The 18,356-nt window shown below is 35.8% G+C and overlaps 7 non-coding genes across 7 annotated transcripts; all 7 read left to right on the plus strand.

Moving 5' to 3' along the window:
• Positions 1–2,981: 2,981 nt before the first annotated feature.
• Positions 2,982–3,064, plus strand: TRNAL-UAG (transfer RNA leucine (anticodon UAG)). Its single transcript has one exon. It is a non-coding gene; the product is annotated as a tRNA-Leu (tRNA).
• A 3,936-nt stretch (positions 3,065–7,000) lies between these two features.
• Positions 7,001–7,083, plus strand: TRNAL-UAG (transfer RNA leucine (anticodon UAG)). The gene has a single exon. It is a non-coding gene; the product is annotated as a tRNA-Leu (tRNA).
• A 1,903-nt stretch (positions 7,084–8,986) lies between these two features.
• On the plus strand, positions 8,987–9,069 carry TRNAL-UAG (transfer RNA leucine (anticodon UAG)). The gene has a single exon. It is a non-coding gene; the product is annotated as a tRNA-Leu (tRNA).
• Positions 9,070–9,904: 835 nt separating this feature from the next.
• TRNAF-GAA (transfer RNA phenylalanine (anticodon GAA)) lies at positions 9,905–9,977 on the plus strand. Its single transcript has one exon. It is a non-coding gene; the product is annotated as a tRNA-Phe (tRNA).
• A 993-nt stretch (positions 9,978–10,970) lies between these two features.
• On the plus strand, positions 10,971–11,053 carry TRNAL-UAG (transfer RNA leucine (anticodon UAG)). Its single transcript has one exon. It is a non-coding gene; the product is annotated as a tRNA-Leu (tRNA).
• A 1,902-nt stretch (positions 11,054–12,955) lies between these two features.
• TRNAL-UAG (transfer RNA leucine (anticodon UAG)) lies at positions 12,956–13,038 on the plus strand. The gene has a single exon. It is a non-coding gene; the product is annotated as a tRNA-Leu (tRNA).
• A 4,875-nt stretch (positions 13,039–17,913) lies between these two features.
• TRNAF-GAA (transfer RNA phenylalanine (anticodon GAA)) lies at positions 17,914–17,986 on the plus strand. The gene has a single exon. It is a non-coding gene; the product is annotated as a tRNA-Phe (tRNA).
• Positions 17,987–18,356: the final 370 nt, after the last annotated feature.

Here is an 18,356-nt window from a genome sequence, read left to right on the forward strand (position 1 = left end):
AGTACATGGACTGATCATGATCAAAAGGCCTAAAAATCTTAACTATCTACAGAAAACAAAATGTTAAAAATTTGAGAAACGGTAACTTTTTCCTTTTGAACACATGAATGTTTTTTAGTAATTTTTCCTCTATTTTGTTTTATTTCAGATTGACTTAGCTGTAAGAGGATTAAAAGGTAACCTGATAGCTGAAACAGACAGCACTTATCAGACACTAGCTGAATGATTATAGTCAGCTTGTTTGACTTTGAAACACTGAGGCATTACTGAGACAAATGTCCTTAAAAAATATGCTGTGGACAAAGTCAAAAAGGCAAAAAACACAAGTTGAACACAGGTCCGTCATCTTTAATTTGAAATATAGGAGGTTTCTACTTTAATGGTGAGACAAAGTATCTACATATTTGACATTGCTCCAGTGAGTAGAGCCCACTTAAAAATGTATGGGTTGCTTGTCTCTGCAAGCAAAAGCTGGGCACTAAACTGGCATACTTGCAATGCTGGATGGTTCAGAGTGAAAACACCTATAGGCTGACAATAGTAATTGCAGGTGTTGATTAACTCATTGTGCAAAATAATTTCTAAAATGTGGTCACTTTGGGAGGTTTTCTGCTGTTTTGGTACTCTGCAAATTTCATCTGCAAGGTATTCCTGCAAAATCTGCATTGCAAAACCCAAATAGGGCTCTTCCTTTCAAAGCCCTGCTGTGTGGCCAAACAGTAGTTTCTGAAGAAATGTGGTGCATCACCGCATTTGTGAGAAATCTAACATTTCTAATATCCAAACAAAATAAATGGAGGTTTAAAAATTAATGCAGACGAAAAGTACGCATATAAAAAATGTTATTTATTGACTTTTTTGGGGTGGTGTGACAAGTTTTTAATCACAAGGAATGGTAACATTTCTGCTGACTAGCATGGAAGGAGTTAAGTTCCAATTGCATATCGAAGCTGTCTAAGGCGAGCGGTCTAATACCGAGCGTTCTAAGGCGCTGCGTTCAGGTCGCAGTCTCCCCTGGAGGCGTGGGTTCAAATCCCACTTCTGACATCAATATTTAATTTCAAGAAACTTTATCTTCATTTATTGATTAGATGAGGTCAAACAAAACTTAGTAATGTGGTTTAGAAAAATTTCCTGAGAGTCTTTGGAGTGAATCTGAATTTGTCCTCTCAAAAAAGAACTCTAGGAACATCAAACAGATTTTTTGTGCATATGTCTGTTGTTCTTTTGGCACTAGAAAAATCCTTTGGACAGTCAATGAGGAGGGACTATTTCACCTCTTTGTGTTCTCTGTCCCTATTAGGGTAGGGAATCAACCTTCTACAGCGCTGTCATGAAATATATCTAGAAACGGATTTGCTGGTAAGTCTACTTTCATAGTTTTCACCTCATACATCAATAGACCATAACGATACTTAATAAACAAAAACTTAACAAGTAGGTAATCATAGTTTAAAAAATGTGAAATGCCCATGTCATTCTGACATGTTTCAGCACATTTTGGGACAAATGGTCTCACTTTTAACAATCAATAAAATATTTTCTCTAAATTTTTGTCTCTTTTTTGCTCCAATTGTTTGCATCTCATAAAAAATAAAACTTGATGTAACATTATGCATGCAAATTGTGTTTTATGTGCGACCATGACCTATTCTAGAAGCACAGGGTCAGAATTATACTGGTGCATGGAGACAAACTGAAAATGTAAAAATTCAATGGCAAAATTGCTGTCTTTTTCTACTCATTCACAAATAGTTAATGAATGTTATTAAATATGTACAGCAAAATGGAAGGCGTTTCAAATAGAAATCATGCTTCAAAAAACAGTCAAATGAAAAATTATAATATATCCCTCCAGGTGTGACACTTGACATTTGCAGAGTGTCAAACCCCCCAGAAAATGTATAGATATGGCCGAAATATCTCAGTTGGGAGAGCGTTAGACTGAAGATCTAAAGGTCCCTAGTCCAATCCCGGGTTTCGGCAAAATGCTTTTTCTTCACCGCTTACATTTTAAGGAGATATTAAACAAAGCACATGGACTGATCATGATCAAAAGGCCTAAAAATCTTAACTATCTACAGAAAACAAAATGTTAAAAATTTGAGAAACGGTAACTTTTTCCTTTTGAACACATGAATGTTTTTTAGTAATTTTTCCTCTATTTTGTTTTATTTCAGATTGACTTAGCTGTAAGAGGATTAAAAGGTAACCTGATAGCTGAAACAGACAGCACTTATCAGACACTAGCTGAATGATTATAGTCAGCTTGTTTGACTTTGAAACACTGAGGCATTACTGAGACAAATGTCCTTAAAAAATATGCTGTGGACAAAGTCAAAAAGGCAAAAAACACAAGCTCCACACAGGTCCGTCATCTTTAATTTGAAATATAGGAGGTTTCTACTTTAATGGTGAGACAAAGCATCTACATATTTGACATTGCTCCAGTGAGTAGAGCCCACTTAAAAATGTATGGGTTGCTTGTCTCTGCAAGCAAAAGCTGGGCACTAAACTGGCATACTTGCAATGCTGGATGGTTCAGAGTGAAAACACCTATAGGCTGACAATAGTAATTGCAGGTGTTGATTAACTCATTGTGCAAAATAATTTCTAAAATGTGGTCACTTTGGGAGGTTTTCTGCTGTTTTGGTACTCTGCAAATTTCATCTGCAAGGTATTCCTGCAAAATCTGCATTGCAAAACCCAAATAGGGCTCTTCCTTTCAAAGCCCTGCTGTGTGGCCAAACAGTAGTTTCTGAAGAAATGTGGTGCATCACCGCATTTGTGAGAAATCTAACATTTCTAATATCCAAACAAAATAAATGGAGGTTTAAAAATTAATGCAGACGAAAAGTACGCATATAAAAAATGTTATTTATTGACTTTTTTGGGGTGGTGTGACAAGTTTTTAATCACAAGGAATGGTAACATTTCTGCTGACTAGCATGGAAGGAGTTAAGTTCCAATTGCATATCGAAGTCAAGATGGCCGAGTGGTCTAAGGCGCTGCGTTTAGGTTGCAGTTTCCCCTGGAGGCGTGGGTTCAAATCCCACTTCTGACATCAACATTTAATTTCAAGAAACTTTATCTTCATGTAATGTGGTTTTGAAAAATTTCCTGAGAGTCTTTGGAGTGAATCTGAATTTGTCCTCTCAAAAAAGAACTCTAGGAACATCAAACAGATTTTTTGTGCATATGTCTGTTGTTCTTTTGGCACTAGAAAAATCCTTTGGACAGTCAATGAGGAGGGACTATTTCACCTCTTTGTGTTCTCTGTCCCTATTAGGGTAGGGAATCAACCTTCTACAGTGCTGTCATGAAATATATCTAGAAACGGATTAGCTGGTAAGTCTACTTTCATAGTTTTCACCTCACACATCAATAGACCATAACGATATTTAATAAACAAAAACTTAACAAGTAGGTAATCATAGTTTAAAAAATGTGAAATGCCCATGTCATTCTGACATGTTTCAGCACATTTTGGGACAAATGGTCTCACTTTTAACAATCAATAAAATATTTTCTCTAAATTTTTGTCTCTTTTTTGCTCCAATTGTTTGCATCTCATAAAAAATAAAACTTGATGTAACATTATGCATGCAAATTGTGTTTTATGTGCGACCATGACCTATTCTAGAAGCACAGGGTCAGAATTATACTGGTGCATGGAGACAAACTGAAAATGTAAAAATTCAATGGCAAAATTGCTGTCTTTTTCTACTCATTCACAAATAGTTAATGAATGTTATTAAATATGTACAGCAAAATGGAAGGCGTTTCAAATAGAAATCATGCTTCAAAAAACAGTCAAATGAAAAATTATAATATATCCCTCCAGGTGTGACACTTGACATTTGCAGAGTGTCAAACCCCCCAGAAAATGTATAGATATGGCCGAAATAGCTCAGTTGGGAGAGCGTTAGACTGAAGATCTAAAGGTCCCTAGTCCAATCCCGGGTTTCGGCAAAATGCTTTTTCTTCACCGTTTACATTTTAAGGAGATATTAAACAAAGCACATGGACTGATCATGATCAAAAGGCCTAAAAATCTTAACTATCTACAGAAAACAAAATGTTAAAAATTTGAGAAACGGTAACTTTTTCCTTTTGAACACATGAATGTTTTTTAGTAATTTTTCCTCTATTTTGTTTTATTTCAGATTGACTTAGCTGTAAGAGGATTAAAAGGTAACCTGATAGCTGAAACAGACAGCACTTATCAGACACTAGCTGAATGATTATAGTCAGCTTGTTTGACTTTGAAACACTGAGGCATTACTGAGACAAATGTCCTTAAAAAATATGCTGTGGACAAAGTCAAAAAGGCAAAAAACACAAGCTCCACACAGGTCCGTCATCTTTAATTTGAAATATAGGAGGTTTCTACTTTAATGGTGAGACAAAGCATCTACATATTTGACATTGCTCCAGTGAGTAGAGCCCACTTAAAAATGTATGGGTTGCTTGTCTCTGCAAGCAAAAGCTGGGCACTAAACTGGCATACTTGCAATGCTGGATGGTTCAGAGTGAAAACACCTATAGGCTGACAATAGTAATTGCAGGTGTTGATTAACTCATTGTGCAAAATAATTTCTAAAATGTGGTCACTTTGGGAGGTTTTCTGCTGTTTTGGTACTCTGCAAATTTCATCTGCAAGGTATTCCTGCAAAATCTGCATTGCAAAACCCAAATAGGGCTCTTCCTTTCAAAGCCCTGCTGTGTGGCCAAACAGTAGTTTCTGAAGAAATGTGGTGCATCACCGCATTTGTGAGAAATCTAACATTTCTAATATCCAAACAAAATAAATGGAGGTTTAAAAATTAATGCAGACGAAAAGTACGCATATAAAAAATGTTATTTATTGACTTTTTTGGGGTGGTGTGACAAGTTTTTAATCACAAGGAATGGTAACATTTCTGCTGACTAGCATGGAAGGAGTTAAGTTCCAATTGCATATCGAAGCTGTCTAAGGCGAGCGGTCTAATACCGAGCGTTCTAAGGCGCTGCGTTCAGGTCGCAGTCTCCCCTGGAGGCGTGGGTTCAAATCCCACTTCTGACATCAATATTTAATTTCAAGAAACTTTATCTTCATTTATTGATTAGATGAGGTCAAACAAAACTTAGTAATGTGGTTTAGAAAAATTTCCTGAGAGTCTTTGGAGTGAATCTGAATTTGTCCTCTCAAAAAAGAACTCTAGGAACATCAAACAGATTTTTTGTGCATATGTCTGTTGTTCTTTTGGCACTAGAAAAATCCTTTGGACAGTCAATGAGGAGGGACTATTTCACCTCTTTGTGTTCTCTGTCCCTATTAGGGTAGGGAATCAACCTTCTACAGCGCTGTCATGAAATATATCTAGAAACGGATTTGCTGGTAAGTCTACTTTCATAGTTTTCACCTCATACATCAATAGACCATAACGATACTTAATAAACAAAAACTTAACAAGTAGGTAATCATAGTTTAAAAAATGTGAAATGCCCATGTCATTCTGACATGTTTCAGCACATTTTGGGACAAATGGTCTCACTTTTAACAATCAATAAAATATTTTCTCTAAATTTTTGTCTCTTTTTTGCTCCAATTGTTTGCATCTCATAAAAAATAAAACTTGATGTAACATTATGCATGCAAATTGTGTTTTATGTGCGACCATGACCTATTCTAGAAGCACAGGGTCAGAATTATACTGGTGCATGGAGACAAACTGAAAATGTAAAAATTCAATGGCAAAATTGCTGTCTTTTTCTACTCATTCACAAATAGTTAATGAATGTTATTAAATATGTACAGCAAAATGGAAGGCGTTTCAAATAGAAATCATGCTTCAAAAAACAGTCAAATGAAAAATTATAATATATCCCTCCAGGTGTGACACTTGACATTTGCAGAGTGTCAAACCCCCCAGAAAATGTATAGATATGGCCGAAATATCTCAGTTGGGAGAGCGTTAGACTGAAGATCTAAAGGTCCCTAGTCCAATCCCGGGTTTCGGCAAAATGCTTTTTCTTCACCGCTTACATTTTAAGGAGATATTAAACAAAGCACATGGACTGATCATGATCAAAAGGCCTAAAAATCTTAACTATCTACAGAAAACAAAATGTTAAAAATTTGAGAAACGGTAACTTTTTCCTTTTGAACACATGAATGTTTTTTAGTAATTTTTCCTCTATTTTGTTTTATTTCAGATTGACTTAGCTGTAAGAGGATTAAAAGGTAACCTGATAGCTGAAACAGACAGCACTTATCAGACACTAGCTGAATGATTATAGTCAGCTTGTTTGACTTTGAAACACTGAGGCATTACTGAGACAAATGTCCTTAAAAAATATGCTGTGGACAAAGTCAAAAAGGCAAAAAACACAAGCTCCACACAGGTCCGTCATCTTTAATTTGAAATATAGGAGGTTTCTACTTTAATGGTGAGACAAAGCATCTACATATTTGACATTGCTCCAGTGAGTAGAGCCCACTTAAAAATGTATGGGTTGCTTGTCTCTGCAAGCAAAAGCTGGGCACTAAACTGGCATACTTGCAATGCTGGATGGTTCAGAGTGAAAACACCTATAGGCTGACAATAGTAATTGCAGGTGTTGATTAACTCATTGTGCAAAATAATTTCTAAAATGTGGTCACTTTGGGAGGTTTTCTGCTGTTTTGGTACTCTGCAAATTTCATCTGCAAGGTATTCCTGCAAAATCTGCATTGCAAAACCCAAATAGGGCTCTTCCTTTCAAAGCCCTGCTGTGTGGCCAAAACAGTAGTTTCTGAAGAAATGTGGTGCATCACCGCATTTGTGAGAAATCTAACATTTCTAATATCCAAACAAAATAAATGGAGGTTTAAAAATTAATGCAGACGAAAAGTACGCATATAAAAAATGTTATTTATTGACTTTTTTGGGGTGGTGTGACAAGTTTTTAATCACAAGGAATGGTAACATTTCTGCTGACTAGCATGGAAGGAGTTAAGTTCCAATTGCATATCGAAGTCAAGATGGCCGAGTGGTCTAAGGCGCTGCGTTTAGGTTGCAGTTTCCCCTGGAGGCGTGGGTTCAAATCCCACTTCTGACATCAACATTTAATTTCAAGAAACTTTATCTTCATGTAATGTGGTTTTGAAAAATTTCCTGAGAGTCTTTGGAGTGAATCTGAATTTGTCCTCTCAAAAAAGAACTCTAGGAACATCAAACAGATTTTTTGTGCATATGTCTGTTGTTCTTTTGGCACTAGAAAAATCCTTTGGACAGTCAATGAGGAGGGACTATTTCACCTCTTTGTGTTCTCTGTCCCTATTAGGGTAGGGAATCAACCTTCTACAGTGCTGTCATGAAATATATCTAGAAACGGATTTGCTGGTAAGTCTACTTTCATAGTTTTCACCTCACACATCAATAGACCATAACGATATTTAATAAACAAAAACTTAACAAGTAGGTAATCATAGTTTAAAAAATGTGAAATGCCCATGTCATTCTGACATGTTTCAGCACATTTTGGGACAAATGGTCTCACTTTTAACAATCAATAAAATATTTTCTCTAAATTTTTGTCTCTTTTTTGCTCCAATTGTTTGCATCTCATAAAAAATAAAACTTGATGTAACATTATGCATGCAAATTGTGTTTTATGTGCGACCATGACCTATTCTAGAAGCACAGGGTCAGAATTATACTGGTGCATGGAGACAAACTGAAAATGTAAAAATTCAATGGCAAAATTGCTGTCTTTTTCTACTCATTCACAAATAGTTAATGAATGTTATTAAATATGTACAGCAAAATGGAAGGCGTTTCAAATAGAAATCATGCTTCAAAAAACAGTCAAATGAAAAATTATAATATATCCCTCCAGGTGTGACACTTGACATTTGCAGAGTGTCAAACCCCCCAGAAAATGTATAGATATGGCCGAAATAGCTCAGTTGGGAGAGCGTTAGACTGAAGATCTAAAGGTCCCTAGTCCAATCCCGGGTTTCGGCAAAATGCTTTTTCTTCACCGTTTACATTTTAAGGAGATATTAAACAAAGCACATGGACTGATCATGATCAAAAGGCCTAAAAATCTTAACTATCTACAGAAAACAAAATGTTAAAAATTTGAGAAACGGTAACTTTTTCCTTTTGAACACATGAATGTTTTTTAGTAATTTTTCCTCTATTTTGTTTTATTTCAGATTGACTTAGCTGTAAGAGGATTAAAAGGTAACCTGATAGCTGAAACAGACAGCACTTATCAGACACTAGCTGAATGATTATAGTCAGCTTGTTTGACTTTGAAACACTGAGGCATTACTGAGACAAATGTCCTTAAAAAATATGCTGTGGACAAAGTCAAAAAGGCAAAAAACACAAGCTCCACACAGGTCCGTCATCTTTAATTTGAAATATAGGAGGTTTCTACTTTAATGGTGAGACAAAGCATCTACATATTTGACATTGCTCCAGTGAGTAGAGCCCACTTAAAAATGTATGGGTTGCTTGTCTCTGCAAGCAAAAGCTGGGCACTAAACTGGCATACTTGCAATGCTGGATGGTTCAGAGTGAAAACACCTATAGGCTGACAATAGTAATTGCAGGTGTTGATTAACTCATTGTGCAAAATAATTTCTAAAATGTGGTCACTTTGGGAGGTTTTCTGCTGTTTTGGTACTCTGCAAATTTCATCTGCAAGGTATTCCTGCAAAATCTGCATTGCAAAACCCAAATAGGGCTCTTCCTTTCAAAGCCCTGCTGTGTGGCCAAACAGTAGTTTCTGAAAAAATGTGGTGCATCACCGCATTTGTGAGAAATCTAACATTTCTAATATCCAAACAAAATAAATGGAGGTTTAAAAATTAATGCAGACGAAAAGTACGCATATAAAAAATGTTATTTATTGACTTTTTTGGGGTGGTGTGACAAGTTTTTAATCACAAGGAATGGTAACATTTCTGCTGACTAGCATGGAAGGAGTTAAGTTCCAATTGCATATCGAAGTCAAGATGGCCGAGTGGTCTAAGGCGCTGCGTTTAGGTTGCAGTTTCCCCTGGAGGCGTGGGTTCAAATCCCACTTCTGACATCAACATTTAATTTCAAGAAACTTTATCATCATGTAATGTGGTTTTGAAAAATTTCCTGAGAGTCTTTGGAGTGAATCTGAATTTGTCCTCTCAAAAAAGAACTCTAGGAACATCAAACAGATTTTTTGTGCATATGTCTGTTGTTCTTTTGGCACTAGAAAAATCCTTTGGACAGTCAATGAGGAGGGACTATTTCACCTCTTTGTGTTCTCTGTCCCTATTAGGGTAGGGAATCAACCTTCTACAGTGCTGTCATGAAATATATCTAGAAACGGATTTGCTGGTAAGTCTACTTTCATAGTTTTCACCTCATACATCAATAGACCATAACGATATTTAATAAACAAAAACTTAACAAGTAGGTAATCATAGTTTAAAAAATGTGAAATGCCCATGTCATTCTGACATGTTTCAGCACATTTTGGGACAAATGGTCTCACTTTTAACAATCAATAAAATATTTTCTCTAAATTTTTGTCTCTTTTTTGCTCCAATTGTTTGCATCTCATAAAAAATAAAACTTGATGTAACATTATGCATGCAAATTGTGTTTTATGTGCGACCATGACCTATTCTAGAAGCACAGGGTCAGAATTATACTGGTGCATGGAGACAAACTGAAAATGTAAAAATTCAATGGCAAAATTGCTGTCTTTTTCTACTCATTCACAAATAGTTAATGAATGTTATTAAATATGTACAGCAAAATGGAAGGCGTTTCAAATAGAAATCATGCTTCAAAAAACAGTCAAATGAAAAATTATAATATATCCCTCCAGGTGTGACACTTGACATTTGCAGAGTGTCAAACCCCCCAGAAAATGTATAGATATGGCCGAAATAGCTCAGTTGGGAGAGCGTTAGACTGAAGATCTAAAGGTCCCTGGTCCAATCCCGGGTTTCGGCAAAATGCTTTTTCTTCACCGTTAACATTTTAAGGAGATATTAAACAAAGCACATGGACTGATCATGATCAAAAGGCCTAAAAATCTTAACTATCTACAGAAAACAAAATGTTAAAAATTTGAGAAACGGTAACTTTTTCCTTTTGAACACATGAATGTTTTTTAGTAATTTTTCCTCTATTTTGTTTTATTTCAGATTGACTTAGCTGTAAGAGGATTAAAAGGTAACCTGATAGCTGAAACAGACAGCACTTATCAGACACTAGCTGAATGATTAGTCAGCTTGTTTGACTTTGAAACACTGAGGCATTACTGAGACAAATGTCCTTAAAAAATATACTGTGGACAAAGTCAAAAAGGCAAAAAACACAAGCTCCACACAGGTCCGTCATCTTTAATTTGAAATATAGGAGGTTTCTACTTTAATGGTGAGACAAAGCATCTACATATTTGACATTGCTCCAGTGAGTAGAGCCCACTTAAAAATGTATGGGTTGCTTGTCTCTGCAAGCAAAAGCTGGGCACTAAACTGGCATACTTGCAATGCTGGATGGTTCAGAGTGAAAACACCTATAGGCTGACAATAGTAATTGCAGGTGTTGATTAACTCATTGTGCAAAATAATTTCTAAAATGTGGTCACTTTGGGAGGTTTTCTGCTGTTTTGGTACTCTGCAAATTTCATCTGCAAGGTATTCCTGCAAAATCTGCATTGCAAAACCCAAATAGGGCTCTTCCTTTCAAAGCCCTGCTGTGTGGCCAAACAGTAGTTTCTGAAGAAATGTGGTGCATCACCGCATTTGTGAGAAATCTAACATTCCTAATATTCAAAAAAAATAAATGGAGGTTTAAAAATTAATGCAGACGAAAAGTACGCATATAAAAAATGTTATTTATTGACTTTTTTGGGGTGGTGTGACAAGTTTTTAATCACAAGGAATGGTAACATTTCTGCTGACTAGCATGGAAGGAGTTAAGTTCCAATTGCATATCGAAGTCAAGATGGCAGAGTGGTCTAAGGCGCTGCGTTTAGGTTGCAGTTTCCCCTGGAGGCGTGGGTTCAAATCCCACTTCTGACATCAACATTTAATTTCAAGAAATTTTATCTTCATGTAATGTGGTTTTGAAAAATTTCCTGAGAGTCTTTGGAGTGAATCTGAATTTGTCCTCTCAAAAAAGAACTCTAGGAACATCAAACAGATTTTTGTCCATATGTCTGTTGTTCTTTTGGCACTAGAAAAATCCTTTGGACAGTCAATGAGGAGGGACTATTTCACCTCTTTGTGTTCTCTGTCCCTATTAGGGTAGGGAATCAACCTTCTACAGTGCTGTCATGAAATATATCTAGAAACGGATTTGCTGGTAAGTCTACTTTCATAGTTTTCACCTCATACATCAATAGACCATAACGATATTTAATAAACAAAAACTTAACAAGTAGGTAATCATAGTTTAAAAAATGTGAAATGCCCATGTCATTCTGACATGTTTCAGCACATTTTGGGACAAATGGTCTCACTTTTAACAATCAATAAAATATTTTCTCTAAATTTTTGTCTCTTTTTTGCTCCAATTGTTTGCATCTCATAAAAAATAAAACTTGATGTAACATTATGCATGCAAATTGTGTTTTATGTGCGACCATGACCTATTCTAGAAGCACAGGGTCAGAATTATACTGGTGCATGGAGACAAACTGAAAATGTAAAAATTCAATGGCAAAATTGCTGTCTTTTTCTACTCATTCACAAATAGTTAATGAATGTTATTAAATATGTACAGCAAAATGGAAGGCGTTTCAAATAGAAATCATGCTTCAAAAAACAGTCAAATGAAAAATTATAATATATCCCTCCAGGTGTGACACTTGACATTTGCAGAGTGTCAAACCCCCCAGAAAATGTATAGATATGGCCGAAATAGCAAAGTTGGGAGAGCGTTAGACTGAAGATCTAAAGGTCCCTGGTCTAATCCCGGGTTTCGGCAAAATGCTTTTTCTTCACCGTTTACATTTTAAGGAGATATTAAACAAAGCACATGGACTGATCATGATCAAAAGGCCTAAAAATCTTAACTATCTACAGAAAACAAAATGTTAAAAATTTGAGAAACGGTAACTTTTTCCTTTTGAACACATGAATGTTTTTTAGTAATTTTTCCTCTATTTTGTTTTATTTCAGATTGACTTAGCTGTAAGAGGATTAAAAGGTAACCTGATAGCTGAAACAGACAGCACTTATCAGACACTAGCTGAATGATTATAGTCAGCTTGTTTGACTTTGAAACACTGAGGCATTACTGAGACAAATGTCCTTAAAAAATATGCTGTGGACAAAGTCAAAAAGGCAAAAAACACAAGCTCCACACAGGTCCGTCATCTTTAATTTGAAATATAGGAGGTTTCTACTTTAATGGTGAGACAAAGCATCTACATATTTGACATTGCTCCAGTGAGTAGAGCCCACTTAAAAATGTATGGGTTGCTTGTCTCTGCAAGCAAAAGCTGGGCACTAAACTGGCATACTTGCAATGCTGGATGGTTCAGAGTGAAAACACCTATAGGCTGACAATAGTAATTGCAGGTGTTGATTAACTCATTGTGCAAAATAATTTCTAAAATGTGGTCACTTTGGGAGGTTTTCTGCTGTTTTGGTACTCTGCAAATTTCATCTGCAAGGTATTCCTGCAAAATCTGCATTGCAAAACCCAAATAGGGCTCTTCCTTTCAAAGCCCTGCTGTGTGGCCAAACAGTAGTTTCTGAAGAAATGTGGTGCATCACCGCATTTGTGAGAAATCTAACATTTCTAATATCCAAACAAAATAAATGGAGGTTTAAAAATTAATGCAGACGAAAAGTACGCATATAAAAAATGTTATTTATTGACTTTTTTGGGGTGGTGTGACAAGTTTTTAATCACAAGGAATGGTAACATTTCTGCTGACTAGCATGGAAGGAGTTAAGTTCCAATTGCATTTCGAAGTCAGGATGGCCGAGTGGTCTAAGGCGCTGCGTTTAGGTTGCAGTTTCCCCTGGAGGCGTGGGTTCAAATCCCACTTCTGAAATCAACATTTAATTTCAAGAAACTTTATCTTCATGTAATGTGGTTTTGAAAAATTTCCTGAGAGTCTTTGTAGTGAATCTGAATTTGTCCTCTCAAAAAAGAACTCTAGGAACATCAAACAGATTTTTTGTGCATATGTCTGTTGTTCTTTTGGCACTAGAAAAATCCTTTGGACAGTCAATGAGGAGGGACTATTTCACCTCTTTGTGTTCTCTGTCCCTATTAGGGTAGGGAATCAACCTTCTACAGTGCTGTCATGAAATATATCTAGAAACGGATTTGCTGGTAAGTCTACTTTCATAGTTTTCACCTCATACATCAATAGACCATAATGATACTTAATTAACAAAAACTTAACAAGTAGGTAATCATAGTTTAAAAAATGTGAAATGCCCATGTCCTTCTGACATGTTTCAGCACATTTTGGGACAAATGGTCTCACTTTTAACAATCAATAAAATATTTTCTCTAAATTTTTGTCTCTTTTTTGCTCCAATTGTTTGCATCTCATAAAAAATAAAACTTGATGTAACATTATGCATGCAAATTGTGTTTTATGTGCGACCATGACCTATTCTAGAAGCACAGGGTCAGAATTATACTGGTGCATGGAGACAAACTGAAAATGTAAAAATTCAATGGCAAAATTGCTGTCTTTTTCTACTCATTCACAAATAGTTAATGAATGTTATTAAATATGTACAGCAAAATGGAAGGCGTTTCAAATAGAAATCATGCTTCAAAAAACAGTCAAATGAAAAATTATAATATATCCCTCCAGGTATGACACTTGACATTTGCAGAGTGTCAAACCCCCGAGAAAATGTATAGATATGGCAGAAATATCTCAGTTGGGAGAGCGTTAGACTGAAGATCTAAAGGTCCCTGGTCCAATCCCGGGTTTCGGCAAAATGCTTTTTCTTCACCGTTTACATTTTAAGGAGATATTAAACAAAGTACATGGACTGATCATGATCAAAAGGCCTAAAAATCTTAACTATCTACAGAAAACAAAATGTTAAAAATTTGAGAAACGGTAACTTTTTCCTTTTGAACACATGAATGTTTTTTAGTAATTTTTCCTCTATTTTGTTTTATTTCAGATTGACTTAGCTGTAAGAGGATTAAAAGGTAACCTGATAGCTGAAACAGACAGCACTTATCAGACACTAGCTGAATGATTATAGTCAGCTTGTTTGACTTTGAAACACTGAGGCATTACTGAGACAAATGTCCTTAAAAAATATGCTGTGGACAAAGTCAAAAAGGCAAAAAACACAAGTTGAACACAGGTCCGTCATCTTTAATTTGAAATATAGGAGGTTTCTACTTTAATGGTGAGACAAAGTATCTACATATTTGACATTGCTCCAGTGAGTAGAGCCCACTTAAAAATGTATGGGTTGCTTGTCTCTGCAAGCAAAAGCTGGGCACTAAACTGGCATACTTGCAATGCTGGATGGTTCAGAGTGAAAACACCTATAGGCTGACAATAGTAATTGCAGGTGTTGATTAACTCATTGTGCAAAATAATTTCTAAAATGTGGTCACTTTGGGAGGTTTTCTGCTGTTTTGGTACTCTGCAAATTTCATCTGCAAGGTATTCCTGCAAAATCTGCATTGCAAAACCCAAATAGGGCTCTTCCTTTCAAAGCCCTGCTGTGTGGCCAAACAGTAGTTTCTGAAGAAATGTGGTGCATCACCGCATTTGTGAGAAATCTAACATTTCTAATATCCAAATAAAATAAATGGAGGTTTAAAAATTAATGCAGACGAAAAGTACGCATATAAAAAATGTTATTTATTGACTTTTTTGGGGTGGTGTGACAAGTTTTTAATCACAAGGAATGGTAACATTTCTGCTGACTAGCATGGAAGGAGTTAAGTTCCAATTGCATATCGAAGCTGTCTAAGGCGAGCGGTCTAATACCGAGCGTTCTAAGGTGCTGCGTTCAGGTCGCAGTCTCCCCTGGAGGCGTGGGTTCAAATCCCACTTCTGACATCAATATTTAATTTCAAGAAACTTTATCTTCATTTATTGATTAGATGAGGTCAAACAAAACTTAGTAATGTGGTTTTGAAAAATTTCCTGAGAGTCTTTGGAGTGAATCTGAATTTGTCCTCTCAAAAAAGAACTCTAGGAACATCAAACAGATTTTTTGTGCATATGTCTGTTGTTCTTTTGGCACTAGAAAAATCCTTTGGACAGTCAATGAGGAGGGACTATTTCACCTCTTTGTGTTCTCTGTCCCTATTAGGGTAGGGAATCAACCTTCTACAGCGCTGTCATGAAATATATCTAGAAACGGATTTGCTGGTAAGTCTACTTTCATAGTTTTCACCTCATACATCAATAGACCATAACGATACTTAATAAACAAAAACTTAACAAGTAGGTAATCATAGTTTAAAAAATGTGAAATGCCCATGTCATTCTGACATGTTTCAGCACATTTTGGGACAAATGGTCTCACTTTTAACATTAACAATCAATAAAATATTTTCTCTAAATTTTTGTCTCTTTTTTGCTCCAATTGTTTGCATCTCATAAAAAATAAAACTTGATGTAACATTATGCATGCAAATTGTGTTTTATGTGCGACCATGACCTATTCTAGAAGCACAGGGTCAGAATTATACTGGTGCATGGAGACAAACTGAAAATGTAAAAATTCAATGGCAAAATTGCTGTCTTTTTCTACTCATTCACAAATAGTTAATGAATGTTATTAAATATGTACAGCAAAATGGAAGGCGTTTCAAATAGAAATCATGCTTCAAAAAACAGTCAAATGAAAAATTATAATATATCCCTCCAGGTGTGACACTTGACATTTGCAGAGTGTCAAACCCCCCAGAAAATGTATAGATAAGGCCGAACTAGCTCAGTTGGGAGAGCGTTAGACTGAAGATCTAAAGGTCCCTGGTCCAATCCCGGGTTTCGGCAAAATGCTTTTTCTTCACCGTTTACATTTTAAGGAGATATTAAACAAAGCACATGGACTGATCATGATCAAAAGGCCTAAAAATCTTAACTATCTACAGAAAACAAAATGTTAAAAATTTGAGAAACGGTAACTTTTTCCTTTTGAACACATGAATGTTTTTTAGTAATTTTTCCTCTATTTTGTTTTATTTCAGATTGACTTAGCTGTAAGAGGATTAAAAGGTAACCTGATAGCTGAAACAGACAGCACTTATTAGACACTAGCTGAATGATTATAGTCAGCTTGTTTGACTTTGAAACACTGAGGCATTACTGAGACAAATGTCCTTAAAAAATATGCTGTGGACAAAGTCAAAAAGGCAAAAAACACAAGCTCCACACAGGTCCGTCATCTTTAATTTGAAATATAGGAGGTTTCTACTTTAATGGTGAGACAAAGCATCTACATATTTGACATTGCTCCAGTGAGTAGAGCCCACTTAAAAATGTATGGGTTGCTTGTCTCTGCAAGCAAAAGCTGGGCACTAAACTGGCATACTTGCAATGCTGGATGGTTCAGAGTGAAAACACCTATAGGCTGACAATAGTAATTGCAGGTGTTGATTAACTCATTGGGCAAAATAATTTCTAAAATGTGGTCACTTTGGGAGGTTTTCTGCTGTTTTGGTACTCTGCAAATTTCATCTGCAAGGTATTCCTGCAAAATCTGCATTGCAAAACCCAAATAGGGCTCTTCCTTTCAAAGCCCTGCTGTGTGGCCAAACAGTAGTTTCTGAAGAAATGTGGTGCATCACTGCATTTGTGAGAAATATAACATTTCTAATATCCAAACAAAATAAATGGAGGTTTAAAAATTAATGCAGACGAAAAGTACGCATATAAAAAATGTTATTTATTGACTTTTTTGGGGTGGTGTGACAAGTTTTTAATCACAAGGAATGGTAACATTTCTGCTGACTAGCATGGAAGGAGTTAAGTTCCAATTGCATATCCAAGTCAGGATGGCCGAGCGGTCTAAGGCGCTGCGTTCAGGTCGCAGTCTCCCCTGGAGGTGACATCAACATTTAATTTCAAGAAACTTTATCTTCATTTATTGATTAGATGAGGTCAAACAAAACTTAGTAATGTGGTTTTGAAAAATTTCCTGAGAGTCTTTGGAGTGAATCTGAATTTGTCCTCTCAAAAAAGAACTCTAGGAACATCAAACAGATTTTTTGTGCATATGTCTGTTGTTCTTTTGGCACTAGAAAAATCCTTTGGACAGTCAATGAGGAGGGACTATTTCACCTCTTTGTGTTCTCTGTCCCTATTAGGGTAGGGAATCAACCTTCTACAGTGCTGTCATGAAATATATCTAGAAACGGATTTGCTGGTAAGTCTACTTTCATAGTTTTCACCTCATACATCAATAGACCATAACGATACTTAATAAACAAAAATTTAACAAGTAGGTAATCATAGTTTAAAAAATGTGAAATGCCCATGTCATTCTGACATGTTTCAGCACATTTTGGGACAAATGGTCTCACTTTTAACATTAACAATCAATATAATATTTTCTCTAAATTTTTGTCTCTTTTTTGCTCCAATTGTTTGCATCTCATAAAAAATAAAACTTGATGTAACATTATGCATGCAAATTGTGTTTTATGTGCGACCATGACCTATTCTAGAAGCACAGGGTCAGAATTATACTGGTGCATGGAGACAAACTGAAAATGTAAAAATTCAATGGCAAAATTGCTGTCTTTTTCTACTCATTCACAAATAGTTAATGAATGTTATTAAATATGTACAGCAAAATGGAAGGCGTTTCAAATAGAAATCATGCTTCAAAAAACAGTCAAATGAAAAATTATAATATATCCCTCCAGGTGTGACACTTGACATTTGCAGAGTGTCAAACCCCTCAGAAAATGTATAGATATGGCCGAAATAGCTCAGTTGGGAGAGCGTTAGACTGAAGATCTAAAGGTCCCTGGTCCAATCCCGGGTTTTGGCAAAATGCTTTTTCTTCACCGTTTACAAGTGGTTCAAATCCCACCTCTGACATCAACTTTTAATTTCAAGAAACTTTTTTCTTCATTTATTGATTAGATGAGGTCAAACAAAACTTAGTAATGTGGTTTTGAAAAATTTCCTGAGAGTCTTTGGAGTGAATCTGAATTTGTCCTCTCAAAAAAGAACTCTAGGAACATCAAACAGATTTTTTGTGCATATGTCTGTTGTTCTTTTGGCACTAGAAAAATCCTTTGGACAGTCAATGAGGAGGGACTATTTCACCTCTTTGTGTTCTCTGTCCCTATTAGGGTAGGGAATCAACCTTCTACAGTGCTGTCATGAAATATATCTAGAAACGGATTTGCTGGTAA

This window comes from Dendrobates tinctorius, unplaced genomic scaffold, assembly GCF_039654945.1.
Source record: "Dendrobates tinctorius isolate UK_male_01 unplaced genomic scaffold, ASM3965494v1 ptg000300l, whole genome shotgun sequence".
NCBI classification, from domain to species: Eukaryota; Metazoa; Chordata; class Amphibia; order Anura; family Dendrobatidae; genus Dendrobates; species Dendrobates tinctorius.